This window comes from Panulirus ornatus, chromosome 16, assembly GCF_036320965.1.
Source record: "Panulirus ornatus isolate Po-2019 chromosome 16, ASM3632096v1, whole genome shotgun sequence".
Classification (NCBI taxonomy): Eukaryota; Metazoa; Arthropoda; class Malacostraca; order Decapoda; family Palinuridae; genus Panulirus; species Panulirus ornatus.
Window position 1 is genome coordinate 27,344,904 of NC_092239.1, and position 20,930 is coordinate 27,365,833.

The window sequence follows — 20,930 nt, forward strand, 5'->3', positions numbered from 1 at the left end:
AACCACAGCTCCCTTTTCCACATCCAGGCCCCACAGAACTTTCCTTGATTTACCCCAGACGCTTCACATGCCCGGGTTCAATCCATTGACAGCACGTCGACCCCGGTATACCACATCGTTCCAATTCACTCTATTCCTTGAACACCTTTCACCCTCTTGCATGTTCAGGCCCGGACCACTCAAAATCTTTTTCACTCCAACTTTCCACCTCCAATTTGGTCTCCCACTTCTCCTCGTTCCCTCCACCTTCAACACATATATCCTCTTGGTCAAACTTTCCTCACACATTCTCTCCATGTGACCGAACCATTTCTCAACACCCTCTTCTGCTCTCTCAACCACACTCTTTCTATTACCACATATCTCTCTTCCTCTATTATTACTCTCTCGATCAAACCACCTCACACCACATATTGTCCTCAAACATCTCATTTCTAGCACATCCACCCTCCTGCGCAAAACTCTATCAATAGCCCACGCCTCCCAACAAAACCACATTTTTGGGACCTTTATTTCTTCAAACATACCCACTTTTGCTTTCCGAGATAATTTTCTCGACTTCCACACACTCTTCATCGCTCCCACAATTTTCGCCCCCTCCCCCACCCTATGATTCACTTCCGCTTCCATGGTTCCATCCGCTGCCAAATCCACTCCCAGATATCTAAAACTCAATCGTACTATACCTAATAACTTTGCTTTTATTCACATTTACTCTCAACTTTCTTCTCTCACACACTTTGCCAGACTCAGCCACCAGCTTCTGCAGTTTCTCACATGAATCAGCCACCAACGCTGTATCATCAGCGAACAACAACTGACTCACTTCCCACGCTACCTCATCCATAACAGACTGCATACTTGCCCCTCTTTCCAAAACTCTTGCATTCACCTCCCTAACAACCCCATCCATACACAAATCAAACAGCCATGGAGACATCACGCACCCCTGCCGGAAACCTACTTTCACTGAGAACCAATCACTTTCCTCTCTTCCTACACGTACACATGCCTTACATCCTCGATAAAAAACTTTTCACTGCTTCTAACAACTTGCCTCCCACATCATATATTCTTAATACCTTCCACAGAGCATCTCTATGAACTCTATCATATGCCTTCTCCAGATCCATAAATGCTACATACAAATCCATTTGCTTTTCTAAGCATTTCTCACGTACCTTCTTCAAAGCAAACACCTGATCCACATATCATCTACCACTTCTGAAACAACACTGCTCTTTACCAATCTGATGCTCTGTGCATCCCTTCACCCTCTCAATCAATACCATCCCACATAATTTACAAGGTAAACTCAACAAACTTATACCTCTGTGATCTGAGCACCCACCTTTGTCCCCCCTGCCTTTGTACAATAGCAATATGCAGGCATTCCGCCAATCCTCAGGCACCTCACCATGAGGCATACATACATTAAATAACCTTACCAACCAGTCAACAATACAGTCACCCCCTTTTTTAATAAATTCCACAGCAATACCATCCAACCCCGCTGCCTTGCCGTCTTTCATCTTCCGCAAAGCTTTTACTACCTCTTCTCTGTTTACCAAATCATTTTCCCTAACCCTCTCACTTTGCACAACACCTCGAGCAAAAGACCCTCTATCTGCCACTCTATCATCAAATGCACTCAACAATCCTTCAAAATACTCACTCCTTCTCACATCCCCACGACTTGTTATCAACTCCCCATTAGCCCCCTTCATTGTGGTTCCGATTTGTTCCCTTGTCTTAGCCACTTTATTTACCTCCTTCCAAAACATCTTTTTATTCTCCCCAAAATTCAATGAAACTCTCTCACCAAAACTCTCATTTGCCCTCTTTCTCACCTCTTCCACCTTTCTCTTGACCTCCTGCCTCTTTCTTTTACACATCTCTCACTCATTTGCATTATTTCCCTGCAAAAATCGTCCAAATGCCTCTATCTTCTCTTTCACTAATAATCTTACTTCTTCATCCCACCATTCACTCCCCTTTCTAATCTGCCCACCTCCCACGCATCTCGTGCCAGAAGCATCTTTTGCGCAAGCCATCACTGCTTCCTCACACAAGTCTCCCTCCCAAGCTCACTTACTCTCACCACTCTCTTCACCCTAACATTCTCCCTTCTTTTCTGTAAACCTCTTGAAATCTTCACCTTCGCCTCCATAAGATAATGATCAGACATCCCTCCAGTTGCACATCTCAGCACATTAACATCCAAAAGTCTCTCTTTCGCACGCCTATCAAATAACACGTAATCCAACAACGCTCTCTGGCCATCTCTCCTACTTACATACGTATATTTATGTATATCTCTCTTTTTAAACCAGGTATTCCCAATCACCAGTCCATTTTTCAAACATAAATCTACAAGCTTCTCACCATTTCTATTTACAACACTGAACACACATGTATACCAATTATTCCCTCAACTGCCACATTACTCGCCTTTGCATTCAAATCACCCATCATTATAGCCCAGTTTCGTGCATCAAAACTACTAACACATTCATTCAGCTGCTCCCAAAACACTTGCCTCTTATGATCTTTCTTCTCATTTCCAGGTGCATATGCACCAATAATCACCCATCTCTCTCCATCAACTTTTAGTTTTACCCATATCAATCTAGAATTTACTTCTTACACTCTATCACATACTCCCACCACTCCTGTTTCAGAAGTAGTGCTGCTCCTTCCCTTGCTTTTGTCCTCTCACTAACCCCTGACTTTACTCCCAAGACATTCCCAAACCACTCTTCCCCTTTACCCTTGAGCTTCGTTTCACTCAGAGCCCAAACATCCAGGTTCCTTTCCTCAAACATACTACCTATCTCTCCTTTTTTCTCATCTTGGTTACATCCACACACATTTAGACATCCTGATCTGAGCCTTCGAGGAGGATGAGCACTCCCCGCGTCACTCCTTCTTCTGTCTCCCCTTTTAGAAAGTTAAAATACAAGGAGGGGAGGGTTTCTAGCCCCCCGCTCCCGTCCCCTTTCGTCGCCTTTTGCGGCACGTAAGGAATGCGTAGGAAGTATTCTTTCTCCCCTATCCGCAGGGATATATATATATATATATATATATATATATATATATATATATATATATATATATATATATATATATATATATATATATATATATATATATATATATATATATATATATATATATATATATATATATATATATATATATATATATATATATATATATTTATATATATATATATATATATATATATATATATATATATATATATATATATATATATATATATATATATATATATATATATATATATATACTTTTTTTTTCATTCAAACTATTCGCCATTTCCCACATTAGCAAGGTAGCGTTAAGAACAGAGGACTGGGCCTTTGAGGGAAGATCCTCACCTGGCCCCCTTCTCTGTTCCTTCTCTCGGAAAGTAAAAAAAAAATATATATATATATATATATATATATATATATATATATATATATATATATATATATATATATATATATATATATATATATATATATATATATATATATATATATATATATGTAGGTTTGCGGCAGGGGTGTGTGATGTCTCCATGGTTGTTTAATTTGTTTATGGATGGGGTTGTTAGGGAGGTAAATGCAAGAGTTTTGGAAAGAGGGGCAAGTATGAAGTCTGTTGGGGATGAGAGAGCTTGGGAAGTGAGTCAGTTGTTGTTCGCTAGTGATACAGCGCTGGTGGCTGATTCATGTGAGAAACTGCAGAAGCTGGTGACTGAGTTTGGTAAAGTGTGTGGAAGAAGAAAGTTTGGAGTAAATGTGAATAAGAGCAAGGTTATTATGTACAGTAGGGTTGAGGGTCAAGTCAATTGGGAGGTGAGTTTGAATGGAGAAAAACTGGAGGAAGTGAAGTGTTTTAGATATCTGGGAGAGGATCTGGCAGCGGATGGAACCATGGAAGCGGAAGTGGATCATAGGGTGGGGGAGGGGGCGAAAATTCTGGGGGCCTTGAAGAATGTGTGGAAGTCGAGAACATTATCTCGGAAAGCAAAAATGGGTATGTTTGAAGGAATAGTGGTTCCAACAATGTTGTATGGTTGCGAGGCGTGGGCTATGGATAGAGTTGTGCCCAGGAGGATGGATGTGCTGGAAATGAGATGTTTGAGGACAATGTGTGGTGTGAGGTGGTTTGATCGAGTGAGTAACGTAAGGGTAAGAGAGATGTGTGGAAATAAAAAGAGCGTGGTTGAGAGAGCAGAAGAGGGTGTTTTGAAGTGGTTTGGGCACATGGATGAATGAGTGAGGAGAGATTGACCAAGAGGATATATGTGTCGGAGGTGGAGGGAACGAGGAGAAGAGGGAGACCAAATTGGAGGTGGAAAGATGGAGTGAAAAAATTTTGTGTGATCGGGGCCTGAACATGCAGGAGGGTGAAAGGAGGGCAAGGAATAGAGTGAATTGGAGCGATGTGGTATACCGGGGTTGACGTGCTGTCAGTGGATTGAATCAAGGCATGTGAAGCGTCTGGGGTAAACCATGGAAAGCTGTGTAGGTATGTATATTTGCGTGTGTGGACGTATGTATATACATGTGTATGGGGGGTTGGGCCATTTCTTTCGTCTGTTTCCTTGCGCTACCTCGCAAACGCGGGAGACAGCGACGAGGTATAAAAAAAAAAAAAAAAAAAAAAAAAAAAAAAAAAAAAATATATATATATATATATATATATATACATATATATATATATATATTTCTTTTTTCAAACTATTCGCCATTTCCCGCGTTAGCAAGGTAGCGTTAAGAACAAAGGACTGGGCCTTTGAGGGAATATCCTCACCTGGCCCCCTTCTCTGTTCTTTCTTTTGGAAAATTAAAAAAAAAAAAACAAGAGGAGAGGATTTCCAGCCCCCCGCTCCCTCCCCTTTTAGTCCCCTTCTACGATATGCAGGGAATACTTGGGAAGTATTCTTTCTCCCCTATCCCCAGGGATATAAAGTATATATATATATATATATATATATATATATATATATATATATATATATATATATATATATATATATATATTTTTTTTTTTTTTTTTATACTTTGTCGCTGTCTCCCGCGTTTGCGAGGTAGCGCAAGGAAACAGACGAAAGAAATGGCCCAACCCCCCCCCCCCCCATACACATGTACATACACACGTCCACACACGCAAATATACATACCTACACAGCTTTCCATGGTTTACCCCAGACGCTTCACATGCCTTGCTTCAATCCACTGACAGCACGTCAACCCCTGTATACCACATGACTCCAATTCACTCTATTTCTTGCCCTCCTTTCACCCTCCTGCATGTTCAGGCCCCGATCACACAAAATCTTTTTCACTCCATCTTTCCACCTCCAATTTGGTCTCCCTCTTCTCCTCGTTCCCTCCACCTCCGACACATATATCCTCTTGGTCAATCTCTCCTCACTCATTCTCTCCATGTGCCCAAACCATTTCAAAACACCCTCTTCTGCTCTCTCAACCACGCTCTTTTTATTTCCACACATCTCTCTTACCCTTACGTTACTTACTCGATCAAACCACCTCACACCACACATTGTCCTCAAACATCTCATTTCCAGCACATCCATCCTCCTGCGCACATCTCTATCCATAGCCCACGCCTCGCAACCATACAACATTGTTGGAACCACTATTCCCTCAAACATACCCATTTTTGCTTTCCGAGATAGTGTTCTCGACTTCCACACATTTTTCAAGGCTCCCAAAATTTTCGCCCCCTCCCCCACCCTATGATCCACTTCCGCTTCCATGGTTCCATCCGCTGACAGATCCACTCCCAGATATCTAAAACACTTCACTTCCTCCAGTTTTTCTCCATTCAAACTCACCTCCCAATTGACTTGACCCTCACCCCTACTGTACCTAATAACCTTGCTCTTATTCACATTTACTCTCAACTTTCTTCTTCCACACACTTTACCAAACTCAGTCACCAGCTTCTGCAGTTTCTCACATGAATCAGCCACCAGCGCTGTATCATCAGCGAACAACAACTGACTCACTTCCCAAGCTCTCTCATCCCCAACAGACTTCATACTTGCCCCTCTTTCCAGGACTCTTGCATTTACCTCCCTTACAACCCCATCCATAAACAAATTAAACAACCATGGAGACATCACACACCCCTGCCGCAAACCTACATTCACTGAGAACCAATCACTTTACTCTCTTCCTACACGTACACATGCCTTACATCCTCGATAAAAACTTTTCACTGCTTCTAACAACTTGCCTCCCACACCATATATTCTTAATACCTTCCACAGAGCATCTCTATCAACTCTATCATATGCCTTCTCCAGATCCATAAATGCTACATACAAATCCATTTGCTTTTCTAAGTATTTCTCACATACATTCTTCAAAGCAAACACCTGATCCACACATCCTCTACCACTTCTGAAACCGCACTGCTCTTCCCCAATCTGATGCTCTGTACATGCCTTCACCCTCTCAATCAATACCCTCCCATATAATTTACCAGGAATACTCAACAAACTTATACCTCTGTAATTTGAGCACTCACTCTTATCCCCTTTGCCTTTGTACAATGGCACTATGCACGCATTCCGCCAATCCTCAGGCACCTCACCATGAGTCATACATACATTAAATAACCTTACCAACCAGTCAACAATACAGTCACCCCCTTTCTTAATATATATATATATATATATATATATATATATATATATATATATATCTTTCAAGCTATTCGCCATTTCCTGCGTTAGCGAGGTAGCGTTAAGAACAGAGGACTGGGCCTTTGAGGGAGTATCCTCACCTGGCCCCCTTCTCTGTTCCTTCTTTTGGAATACTAAAAAAAAACGCTCGTTGTATGTTTTGGACAATCACATGCTTACCAAATGGCGTCCTAGCTTCGTTCTTCGATGTATATCAACTGACTGTTATATTCCTCTCTTGTGTCTCCCCTGATGATGTGATTATTACACGAAAGTGCACTTGGGATATTTTCGTGTTTCATTTTCCCCGTGGACTCATAGGAATAACTTGATCACGCGCAAAATTGTAATCCTTTCCAATATATATATATATATATATATATATATATATATATATATATATATATATATATATATATATATATATATTATATTATATTTTTTTATTATACTTTGTCGCTGTCTCCCGCGTTTGCGAGGTAGCGCAAGGAAACAGACGAAAGAAATGGCCCAACCCCCCCCATACACATGTATATACATACGTCCACACACGCAAATATACATACCTACACAGCTTTCCATGGTTTACCCCAGACGCTTCACATGCCCTGCTTCAATCCACTGACAGCACGTCAACCCCGGTATACCACATCGCTCCAATTCACTCTATTCCTTGCCCTCCTTTCACCCTCCTGCATGTTCAGGCCCCGATCACACAAAATCTTTCTCACTCCATCTTTCCACCTCCAATTTGGTCTCCCTCTTCTCCTTGTTCCCTCCACCTCCGACACATATATCCTCTTGGTCAATCTTTCCTCACTCATCCTCTCCATGTGCCCAAACCACTTCAAAACACCCTCTTCTGCTCTCTCAACCACGCTCTTTTTATTTCCACACATCTCTCTTACCCTTACGTTACTCACTCGATCAAACCACCTCACACCACACATTGTCCTCAAACATCTCATTTCCAGCACATCCATCCTCCTGCGCACAACTCTATCCATAACCCACGCCTCGCAACCATACAACATTGTTGGAACCACTGTTCCTTCAAACATACCCATTTTTGCTTTCCGAGATAATGTTCTCGACTTCCACACCTTCAAGGCCCCCAGGATTTTCGCCCCCTCCCCCACCCTATGATCCACTTCCGCTTCCATGGTTCCATCCGCTGCCAGATCCACTCCCAGATATCTAAAACACTTCACTTCCTCCAGTTTTTCTCCATTCAAATTCACCTCCCAATTGACTTGACCCTCAACCCTACTGTACCTATATATATATATATATATATATATATATATATATATATATATATATATATATATATATATATATATATATATATATATATATATATATATATATATATATATATATATATATATATATATATATATATATATATATATATATATGTATATATATGTTTATATATATATATATATATATATATATATATATATATATATATTTTTTTTTTTTTTTTTTTTTTTTTTATACTTTGTCGCTGTCTCCCGCGTTTGCGAGGTAGCGCAAGGAAACAGACGAAAGAAATGGCCAAACCCCCCCCCATACACATGTACATACACACGTCCACACACGCAAATATACATACCTACACAGCTTTCCATGTTTTACCCCGGACGCTTCACATGCCTTGATTCAATCCACTGACAGCACGTCAACCCCTGTATACCACATCGCTCCAATTCACTCTATTTCTTGCCCTCCTTTCACCCTCCTGCATGTTCAGGCCCCGATCACACAAAATCCTTTTCACTCCATCTTTCCACCTCCAATTTGGTCTCCCTCTTCTCCTCGTTCCCTCCACCTCCGACACATATATCCTCTTGGTCAATCTTTCCTCACTCATTCTCTCCATGTGCCCAAACCACTTCAAAACACCCTCTTCTGCTCTCTCAACCACGCTCTTTTTATTTCCACACATCTCTCTTACCCTTACGTTACTTACTCGATCAAACCACCTCACACCACACATTGTCCTCAAACATCTCATTTCCAGCACATCCATCCTCCTGCGCACAACTCTATCCATAGCCCACGCCTCGCAACCATACAACATTGTTGGAACCACTATTCCTTCAAACATACCCATTTTTGCTTTCCGGGATAATGTTCTCGACTTCCACACATTTTTCAAGGCTCCCAAAATTTTCGCCCCCTCCCCCACCCTATGATCCACTTCCGCTTCCATGGTTCCATCCGCTGACAGATCCACTCCCAGATATCTAAAACACTTCACTTCCTCCAGTTTTTCTCCATTCAAACTCACCTCCTAATTGACTTGACCCTCAACCCTACTGTACCTAATAACATTGCTCTTATTCACATTTACTCTTAACTTTCTTCTTCCACACACTTTACCAAACTCCGTCACCAGCTTCTGCAGTTTCTCACATGAATCAGCCACCAGCGCTGTATCATCAGCGAACAACAACTGACTCACTTCCCAAGCTCTCTCATCCCCAACAGACTTCATACTTGCCCCTCTTTCCAAAACTCTTGCATTTACCTCCCTAACAACCCCATCCATAAACAAATTAAACTACCATGGAGACATCACACACCCCTGCCGCAAACCTACATTCACTGAGAACCATATATATATTTTTTTTCATACTATTCGCCATTTCCCGCGATAGCGAGGTAGCGTTAAGAACAGAGGACTGGAATATCCTCACCTGGCCCCCTCTGTTCCTTCCTTTGGAAAAAAAAAAAAAAAGAGAGGGGAGGATTTCCAGCTCCCCGTTCCCTCCCCTTTTAGTCGCCTTCTACGACACGCAGGAGGGAACATTGGTGAAGGGGGCTAATGGGGAGGTAATAACAAGTAATGGTGATGTGAGAAGGAGATGGAATGAGTATTTTGAAGGTTTGTTGAATGTGTTAGATGATAGAGTGGTAGATATATGGTGTTTTGGTCGAGGTGGTGTGCGAAGTGAGATGGTCAGAGAGAATGATTAGTAAAGGTAGAGGTAGTGAAAACTTTTCGGAAGATATAAGCCGCCAAGGCGGCGGGTTTTGATGGTATTGCAATGGAATTTATTTAAAAAAAGGGGTGACTATGCTGGTGACCGGTTGGTGAGGATATTCAATGTATGTATGGTTCATGGTGAAGTGCCTGAGGATTGGCGGAATGCATACATAGTGCTATTGTACAAAGGCAAAGGGGATAAAGGTAAGTGTTCAAATTACAGAGGTATAAGTTTGTTGAGTATTCCTGGGAAATTATATGGGAGGGCATTGGTCGAGATGGTGAAGTTATGTACAGAACATCAGACTGGGGAAGAGCAGTGTGGTTTCAGAATTGGTAGAGGCATATGATAGAGTTGATACAGATGCTCTGTGGAAGGTATTAAGAGTTTATGATGTGGGAGGCAAGTTGATGGAATCAGTGAAAAGTTTTTATCAGGACGTAAGGCATATGTACGAGTAAGAAGAGAGGAAAATGATTGGTTCTCAGTGAACGTCAGTTTTCGGCAGGGGTGCGTGATCTCTCCATGTTTGTTTAATTTGTTTATTGATGGGGTTGTTAGGAAGGTGAATACAAGAGTTTCGGAGAAAGGGGCAAGTAGGCAGTCTGTTGTGGATGAGAGAGCTTGGGAAGTGAGTCACTTGTTGTTCGCTAATGGTACATCGCTGGTGGCTGATTTGGGTGAGAAACTGCAGAAGCTTTTGACTGAGTTTGGTAAAGTGTGTTAAAGAAGAAAGCCGAGATTAAATGTGAATAAGAGTAAGGTTATTAGGCACAGTATGGTTGAGGGACAAGTCAATTGGGAGATACGTTTGAATGGAGAAGAACTGTAGGAAGTGAAGTATCTTAGGTATCTGGGAGTGGATTTGGCAGCGGATGGAACATTGGAAGCGGAAGTGAGTCACAGGGTGGGGAAGGAGGCGAAGGTCCTGGGAGTATTGAAAAATGTGTGGAAGGCGAGAACAGTATCTCGGAAAACAAAAATGGGTATGTTTGAAGTAATAGTGGTTCCAACGATGTTATATGATTGCGAGGCGTGGGCTATAGATAGGGTTGTGTGGAGGAGGGTGGATGTGTTGGAAATGAGATGTTTGAGGATAATATGTGGTGTGAGGTGGTTTGATCGAGTAAGTAATGAAAGGGTAAGAGACATGTGTGGTAATAGAAAGAGTGGGGTTGAGAGAGCAGAAGAGGGTGTATTGAAATGGTTTGGTCACATGGAGAGAATGAGTGAGGAATGATTGACAAAGAGGATATGTCTCAGAGATGGAAGGAACGAGGAGAAGTTAGAGACCAGATTGGAGGGGAAAGGAGGAAGTGAAAAAGATTTTGAGTGATCGGGGACTGAACATGCTGGAGGGTGAAAGTCGTGCAAGGAATAGAATGAATTGAAATGATGTGGTATATCGAAGTGCTGTCAATGGACTGAATCAGGGCATATGAAGCGTCTGGGGTAAACCATGGAAAGTTTTGTGGGGCCTGGATGTGGAAAGGGAGCTGTGGTTTCGGGCATTTTTGCATGACAGCTAGAGACTAAGTGTGAACGAATGGGGCCTTTGTTGTCTTTTCCTTGCGCTACCTCGCACACATGAGGGGGGAGGGGGATGTTATTCCATGTGTGGCTAGGTGGCGATGGGAATGAATAAAGGAAGACAGTGTGAATTGTGTGCATGTGTATATATGTATGTGTCTGTGTGTGTATATATATGTGTACATTGAGATGTATGGGTATGTATATTTGCGTGTGTGGACGTGTATGTATATACATGTGTATGGGGGTGGGTTGGGCCATTTCTTTCGTCTGTTTCCTTGCGCTACCTCGCAAACGCGGGAGACAGCGACAAAGGAAAAAAAAAAAAATAATAATAATAATAATAATAATAATAATAATAATAATAATAATAATGATAATAATAACAATAGAAATAATGTTATAAAACAAAGCTGCAGGAGGTCAATAGGAAGGCTGGAAGAGTTGAAAACGAGGGCAAATGAGAGTTTCGGTGAGAGTATCATTAAACTTTAGGGAGAATAAAAAGATTCTTGGAAGGTGGTAGATAACACGCGTAGGACAAGTGAACAAATGGAAACATCGGTGAAGGGAGCAAGGGAGGAAGTAATAACAGGTAATGATGAGGTGATGATGTGGAATAAGTATTTTTAAGGTTTGTTGAATGTGTGTGATGTTAGAATGGGAGAGGTAGGGTGTTTTGGTCGCGGTGGTTTGAGAAGTGAGAGCGTCAGGGAGAATGGTTTGGTTAAGAAAGAAGAGGTAATGAAATCTTTGCGGAAGATGAAATCCGGCGCGGCGGCGGGTTTGGATGGTATTGTAGTAGAATATATTAAGGAAGGGGGTGACTGTGTTGTTGATTGGTTGGAAAGGATATTCAGTGTATGTATGGATTATGATGAAGTGCCTGACGATTGGCGAAATGCATGTATAGTGCCACTGTTAAAAGGCAAAGGGGATAAAGGTGAGTGTTCAAACAACAGAAGCATAAGTTTGTTGAGCAATCCTCAGGAATTGTACGTGAGGGTATTGATTAAAAGGGTGAAAGCAGGTCCAGAACACCAGACTGCGGAACAGAGAAGAGGGCCAGGTGAGGATATTCCCTCAAAGGCCCAGTCCTTTGTTCTTAACACTACCACGCTGACGCGGGAAATGGCGAATAGTATGAAAGAAAGAAAAATAATAATAATAATGATAATAATAATAATGATAATAATAATAATAATAATAATAATAATAATAATAATATCCACACACACACACACACACACACACATATATATATATATATATATATATATATATATATATATATATATATATATATATATATATATATATATATATATATATATATTATTCTTTTTCTTTTCTTTTCAACTATTAGCCATTTCCCGCGCTAGGGAGGTAGCGTTAGGAACAGAGGAGTGGGCATTTTTTGGAACATCCTCACCTGGCCCCCTCTGTTCTTTCTTTTGGAAAATTAAAAAAAAAAAAAACGAGGGGGGAGGATTTCCAGCCCCCCGCTCCCTCCCCTTTTAGTCGCCTTCTACGACACGCAGGGAATACGCGGGAAGTATTCTTAATCCCCTATCCCCAGGGATAATATATATATATATATATATATATATATATATATATAAATATATATATATATATATATATATACATATATATATATATATATATATATATATATATATATATATATATATATATATATATATATATATATATGTATATATATATATATATATATATATATATATATATATATATATATTTATACATATATATATATATATATATATATATATATATATATATATATATATATATATATATATATATATATATATATATATATATATATATATATATATATATATATATATATATATATATATATATATATATATATATATATATATATATATATATATATATATATATATATATATATATATATATATATATATATATATATATATATATATATATATATATATATATATATATATATATATATATATATAATGTGCTGAGAGGTGCAACTGGAGGGATGTCTGATCATTATCTTGTGGAGGCTAAGGTGAAGATTTGTATGGGTTTTCAGAAGAGAAGAGTGAATGTTGGGGTGAAGAGGGTGGTGAGCGTAAGTGAGCTTGAGAAGGAGACCTGTGTGAGGAAGTACCACGAGAGACTGAGTACAGAATGGAAAAAGGTGAGAACAATGGAAGTAAGGGGAGTGGGGGAGGAATGGGATGTATTTAGGGAATCAGTGATGGATTGCGCAAAAGATGCTTGTGGCATGAGAAGAGTGGGAGATGGGTTGATTAGAAAGGGTAGTGAGTGGTGGGATGAAGAAGTAAGAGTATTAGTGAAAGAGAAGAGAGAGGCATTTGGACGATTTTTGCAGGGAAAAAATGCAATTGAATGGGAGATGTATAAAAGAAAGAGACAGGAGGTCAAGAGAAAGGTGCAAGAGGTGAAAAAAAGGGCAAATGAGAGTTGGGGTGAGAGAGTATCATTAAATTTTAGGGAGAATAAAAAGATGTTCTGGAAGGAGGTAAATAAAGTGCGTAAGACAAGGGAGCAAATGGGAACTTCAGTGAAGGACGCAAATGGGGAGGTGATAACAAGTAGTGGTGATGTGAGAAGGAGATGGAGTGAGTATTTTGAAGGTTTGTTGAATGTGTTTGATGATAGAGTGGCAGATATAGGGTGTTTTGGTCGAGGTGGTGTGCAAAGTGAGAGGGTTAGGGAAAATGATTTGGTAAACAGAGAAGAGGTAGTGAAAGCTTTGCGGAAGATGAAAGCCGGCAAGGCAGCAGGTTTGGATGGTATTGCAGTGGAATTTATTAAAAAAGGGGGTGACTGTATTGTTGACTGGTTGGTAAGGTTATTTAATGTATGTATGACTCATGGTGAGGTGCCTGAGGATTGGCGGAATGCGTGCATAGTGCCATTGTACAAAGGCAAAGGGGATAAGAGTGAGTGCTCAAATTACAGAGGTATAAGTTTGTTGAGTATTCCTGGTAAATTATATGGGAGGGTATTGATTGAGAGGGTGAAGGCATGTACAGCGCATCAGATTGGGGAAGAACAGTGTGGTTTCAGAAGTGGTAAAGGATGTGTGGATCAGGTGTTTGCTTTGAAGAATGTATGTGAGAAATACTTAGAAAAGCAAATGGATTTGTATGTGGCATTTATGGATCTGGAGAAGGCATATGATAGAGTTGATAGAGATGCTCTGTGGAAGGTATTAAGAATATATGGTGTGGGAGGAAAGTTGTTAGAAGCAGTGAAAAGTTTTTATCGAGGATGTAAGGCATGTGTACGTGTAGGAAGAGAGGAAAGTGATTGGTTCTCAGTGAATGTAGGTTTGCGGCAGGGGTGTGTGATGTTTCCATGGTTGTTTAATTTGTTTATGGATGGGGTTGTTAGGGAGGTAAATGCAAGAGTTTTGGAAAGAGGGGCAAGTATGAAGTCTGTTGTGGATGAGAGAGCTTGGGAAGTGAGTCAGTTGTTGTTCGCTGATGATACAGCGCTGGTGGCTGATTCATGTGAGAAACTGCAGAAGCTGGTGACTGAGTTTGGTAAAGTGTGTGGAAGAAGAAAGTTAAGAGTAAATGTGAATAAGAGCAATGTTATTAGGTACAGTAGGGTTGAGGGTCAAGTCAATTGAGGGGTGAGTTTGAATGGAGAAAAACTGGAGGAAGTGAAGTGTTTTAGATATCTGGGAGTGGATCTGGCAGCGGATGGAACCATGGAAGCGGAAGTGGATCATAGGGTGGGAGAGGGGGCGAAAATTCTGGGGGCCTTGAAGAATGTGTGGAAGTCGAGAATATTATCTCGGAAAGCAAAAATGGGTATGTTTGAAGGAATAGTGGTTCCAACAATGTTGTATGGTTGCGAGGCGTGGGCTATGGATAGAGTTGTGCGCAGGAGGATGGATGTGCTGGAAATGAGATGTTTGAAGACAATGTGTGGTGTGAGGTGTTTTGATCGAGTGAGTAACGTAAGGGTAAGAGAGATGTGTGGAAATAAAAAGAGCGTGGTTGAGAGAGCAGAAGAGGGTGTTTTGAAGTGGTTTGGGCACATGGAGAGAATGAGTGAGGAAAGATTGACCAAGAGGATATATGTGTCGGAGGTGGAGGGAACGAGGAGAAGAGGGAGACCAAATTGGAGGTGGAAAGATGGAGTGAAAAAGATTTTGTGTGATCGGGGCCTGAACATGCAGGAGGGTGAAAGGAGGGCAAGAAATAGAGTGAATTGGAGCGATGTGGTATACCGGGGTTGACGTGCTGTCAGTGGATTGAATCAAGGCATGTGAAGCGTCTGGGGTAAACCATGGAAAGCTGTGTAGGTATGTATATTTGCGTGTGTGGACGTATGTATATACATGTGTATGGGGGGGGTTGGGCCATTTCTTTCGTCTGTTTCCTTGCGCTACCTCGCAAACGCGGGAGACAGCGACAAAGTATAATAAAAAATAAAATAATATATTTATATATATATATATATATATATATATATATATATATATATATATATATATATATTTGCTTTGTCTCTGTCTCCCGCGTTAGTGAGGTAGCGCAAGGAAACAGACGAAAGAATGGCTCAACCCACCAACATACACATGTATATACATACACGTCAACACACGCAATTATACATAGCTATACATTTCAAAGTATACATATATACACACACACAAACATATACATATATACACATGTACATAACTCATACTGTCTGCCCTTATTAATTCCCATCGCCACCCCGCCACACATGAAATAACAACCCTTTCCACCCTCATGTGTGCGAGGTAGCGCTAGGAAAAGACAATAAAGGCCACATTCCTTTACACTCAGTCCCTTGTGCTCATGTAATAATGCACCGAAACCACAGCTCCCTTTGCACATCCAGGCCTCACAGAACTTTCCATGATTTACCCCAGACGCTTCACATGCCCTGGTTCAATCCAGTGACAGTACGTCGACCCCGGTATACCACATCGATCCAATTCACTCTATTCTTTGCACTTCTTTCACCCTCCTGCATGTTCAGGCCCCGATCACTCAAAATCTTTTTCGCTCATCTTTCCACCTAAAATTTGGTCTCCCACTTCTCGTTCCCTCCACCTCTGAAACACACATCCTCTTGGTCAATCTTTCCTCATTCATTCTCTTCATGTCACCAAACCATTTCAAAACACCCTGCTCTCTCAACCACACCCTTTTTATTACCGCACATCTCTCTTACCCTATTATTGCTTACGCGGTCAAACCACCTCACACCACATATTGTCCTTAAACATCTCATTTCCAGCACATTCACCCTCCTGCGCACAACTCTATCCATAGCCCACGCCTCGCAACCATACAACACTGTTGGAACCACTATTCCTTCAAACATACCCATTTTTGCTTTCCGAGATAAAGTTCTCGACTTCCACACATTCTTCAACGCTCCCCGAGTTTTTGCCCCCTCCCCCACCCTATGACTCACTTCCGCTTCCATGGTTCCATCTGCTGCCAAATCCACTCCCAGATATCTAAACCACTTCTTTCCTCCAGTTTTTCTCCATTCAAACTTACCTCCCAGTTAACTTGACCCTTAACCTTACTGCACCTAATAAACTTGCTCTTATTCACATTTACTCTCAACTTTCTTCTTTCACACACTTTACCAAACTCAGTCACCAGCTTCTGCAGTTTCTCATATGAATCAGCCACCAGCGTTGTATCATCAGCGAACAACAACTGACTCACTTCCCAAGATCTCTCATCCACAACAGACTACATGCTTGCCCCCCTTTCCAAAACTCTTGCATTCACCTCACAACAACCCCATCCATATACAAATTAAACAACCATGGAGACATCACACACCCCTGACGCAAACCTACTTCACTGAGAACCAAACACTTTCCTCTCTTCCTACACGTACGCATGCCTTACATCATCGATAAAGACTTCTCACTGCTTCTAACAACTTACCTCAGACACCATATATTTTTAATACATTCCACAGAGAATCTCTATCATCTCTATCATATGCCTTCTCCAGATCCATAAATGCTACATACAAATCCATTTGCTTTTGAAAGTATTTTTTACAAACATTCTTCAAAGCAAACATCTGATCCACACATCCTCTACCACTTCTGAAACCACACTGCTCTTCCGCAATCTGATGCTCTGTACATGTCTTCACCCTCTCAATCAATGCCCTTCCATATAATTTACCAGGAATACTTAACAAACTTATACCTCTGTAATTTGAGCACTCACCTTTGTTCCCTTTACCTTTGTACAATGGCACTATGCAAGCATTCCGCCAATCCTCAGGCACCTCACCATGAATCATACATACATTAAATAACCTTACCAACCAGTCAACAATACAGTCACCCCTTTTTTAATACATTCCACTGCAATACCATCCAAACACGCTGCTTTGTCGGCTTTCACCTCCTGCAAAGCTTTTACTACCTCTTCTCTGTTTACCAAATCATTTTCCCTAACCTCTCACTTTGCACACCACCTCGACCAAAACACCCTATATCTGCCACTCTATCATCAAACACATTCAACAAACCTTCAAAATACTCACTCCATCTCCTTCTCACATCACCACTACTTGTTATCTCCTCCCCATTAGCCCCCTTCACTGAAGTTCCCATATGCTCCCTTGTCTTACACACTTTATTTACCTCCTTCCAAATCATCTTTTTATTCTCCTTAAAATTTAATGATACTCTCTCACCCCAACTCTCATTTGCCCTCTTTTTCACCTCTTACACCTTTCTCTTGACTTCCTGCCTCTTTCTTTTATACATCTCCAACTCATTTGCATTATTTCCTTGCAAAATTTGTCCAAATGCCTCTCTCTTCTCCTCCACTAATGATATTACTTCTTCATCCCACCACTCACTACTCTTTCTAATCTGCCCACCTCCCACACTTCTCATGCCACAAGCATCTCTTGCGCAAGCCATCACTGCTTCCCTAAACACAACCCATTCCTCCCCCAATCCCCTTACCTCCTTTCTTCTCACCTTTTTCCATTCTGTACTCAGTCTCTCCTGGTACTTCCTCACACAAGTCTCCTTCCCAAGCTCACTTACTCTCACCACTCTCTTCACCCCAACATTCTCTCTTCTTTTATGAAAACCTCTACAAATCTTCACTTTCCCCTCCACAAGATAATGATCAGACATCCCTCCAGTTGCACCTCTCAGCACATTAACATCCAAAAGTCTCTCTTTCGCGCGCCTATTAATTAACACGTAATCCAACAATGCTCTCCGCCAATCTCTCCTACTTACATACGTATACTTATGTATATCTCTCTCGTTAAACCAGGTATTCCCAATCACCAGTCCTTATTCAGCACATAAATCTACAAGCTCTTCACCATTTCCATTTACAAAACTGAACACCCCAAATATACCAATTATTCCCTCAACTGCCTCATTACTCACCTTTGCATCCAAATCACCCATCAGTATAACCCGATCTCGTGCATGAAAACTACTGACACAGTCATTCAGCTGCTCCCAAAACACTTGCCTTTCATGATCTTATTTCTCATGTCCAGGTGCAAGTGCACCAATAATCACCCATCTCTCTCCATCAACTTTCAGTTTAACCATATAAATCTAGAATTTACTTTCTTACACTCTATCACATAATCCCACCACTCCTGTTTCAGGAGTAGAGCTACTCCTTCCATTGCTCTGTCCTCTCGCTAACCCCTGACTTTACTCCCAAGACATTCCCAAACCACTCTTCCCCTTTAATCTTGAGCTTCTTTTCACTCAGAGCCAAAACATCCAGGTTCCTTTCCTGAAACATACTACCTATCTCTCCTTTTTTCTCATCTTGGTTACATCCACACACATTTAGACACACCAATCTGAGCTTTCGAGGAGGATGAGCACTCCCCGCGTGACACCTTCTTCTGTTTCCCCTTTTAAAAATTTAAGATACAAGGAGGGGAGGGTTTCCCGCCCCCCGCTCCTGTCCCCTTTAGTCGCCTTCTACGACGCGTGAGGAATGCGTGGTAAGTATTCTTTCTCCCCTATCACCATGGACATATTTTTTAACTTTCTAAAATGGGAAACAGAAGAAGGAGTCACGCGGGGAGTGCTCATCCTCCTCGAAGTCTCAGACTGTGGTGTCTAAATGTGTGTGGATGTAACCAAGAAGTGAAAAAAGGAGAGATAGGTAGAATGTTTGAGGAAAGGAACCTGGCTATTTTGGCTCTGAGTGAAACGAAGCTCAAGGGTAAAGGGGAAGAGTGGTTTGGGAATGTCTTGGGAGTAAAGTCAGTGGTTTGTGAGAGGACAAGAGCAAGGGAAGGAGTAGCAGTACTCCTGAAAGAGGAGTTGTGGGAGTATGTGATAGAATGTAAGAAAGTAAATTCTCGATTAATATGGGTAAAATTGAAAGTTGATGGAGAGAGATGGGTGATTATTGGTGCATATGCAAGATTATTAGCGAAAGAGAAGAGAGAGGCATTTGGACGATTTTTGCAGGGAAAAAATGCAATTGAGTGGGAGATGTATAAAAGAAAGAGACAGGAGGTCAAGAGAAAGGTGCAAGAGGTGAAAAAGAGGGCAAATGAGAGTTGGGGTGAGAGAGTATCATTAAATTTTGGGGAGAATAAAAAGATGTTCTGGAAGGAGGTAAATAAAGTGCGTAAGACAAGGGAGCAAATGGGAACTTCAGTGAAGGGCGCAAATGGGAACTTCAGTGAAGGGCGCAAATGGGGAGGTGATAACAAGTAGTGGTGATGTGAGAAGGAGATGGAGTGAGTATTTTGAAGGTTTGTTGAATGTGTTTGATGATAGAGTGGCAGATATAGGGTGTTTTGGTCGAGGTGGTGTGCAAAGTGAGAGGGTTAGGGAAAATGATTTGGTAAACAGAGAGGAGGTAGTAAAAGCTTTGCGGAAGATGGAAGCCGGCAAGGCAGCAGGTTTGTATGGTATTGCAGTGGAATTTATTAAAAAAGGGGATGACTGTATTATTGACTGGTTGGTAAGGTTATTTAATGCATGTATGACTCATGGTGAGGTGCCTGAGGATTGGCGGAATGCGTGCATAGTGCCATTGTACAAAGGCAAAGGGGATAAGAGTGAGTGCTCAAATTACAGAGGTATAAGTTTGTTGAGTATTCCTGGGAAATTATATAGGAGGGTATTGATTGAGAGGGTGAAGGCATGCACAGAGCATCAGACTGGGGAAGAGCAGTGTGGTTTCAGAAGTGGTAGAGGATGTGTGGATCAGGTGTTTCCTTTGAAGAATGTATGTGAGAAATACTTAGAAAAGCAAATCTATATTCACTGAGAACCAATCACTTTCCCCTCTTCTTACACGTACACATGCCTTACATCCTCGATAAAAACTTTCCACACCATATATTCTTAATACCTTCCACAGAGCATCTCTATCAACTCTATCATAAGCCTTCTCCAGATCCATAAATGCTACATACAAATCCATTTGCTTTTCTAAGTATTTCTCACATACATTCTTCAAAGGAAACACCTGATCCACACATCCTCTACCACTTCTGAAACCTATATATATATATATATATATATATATATATATTATATATTCATTTTGCTTTGTCACTGTCTCCCGCGTCTGCGACGTAGCGCAAGGAAACAGACG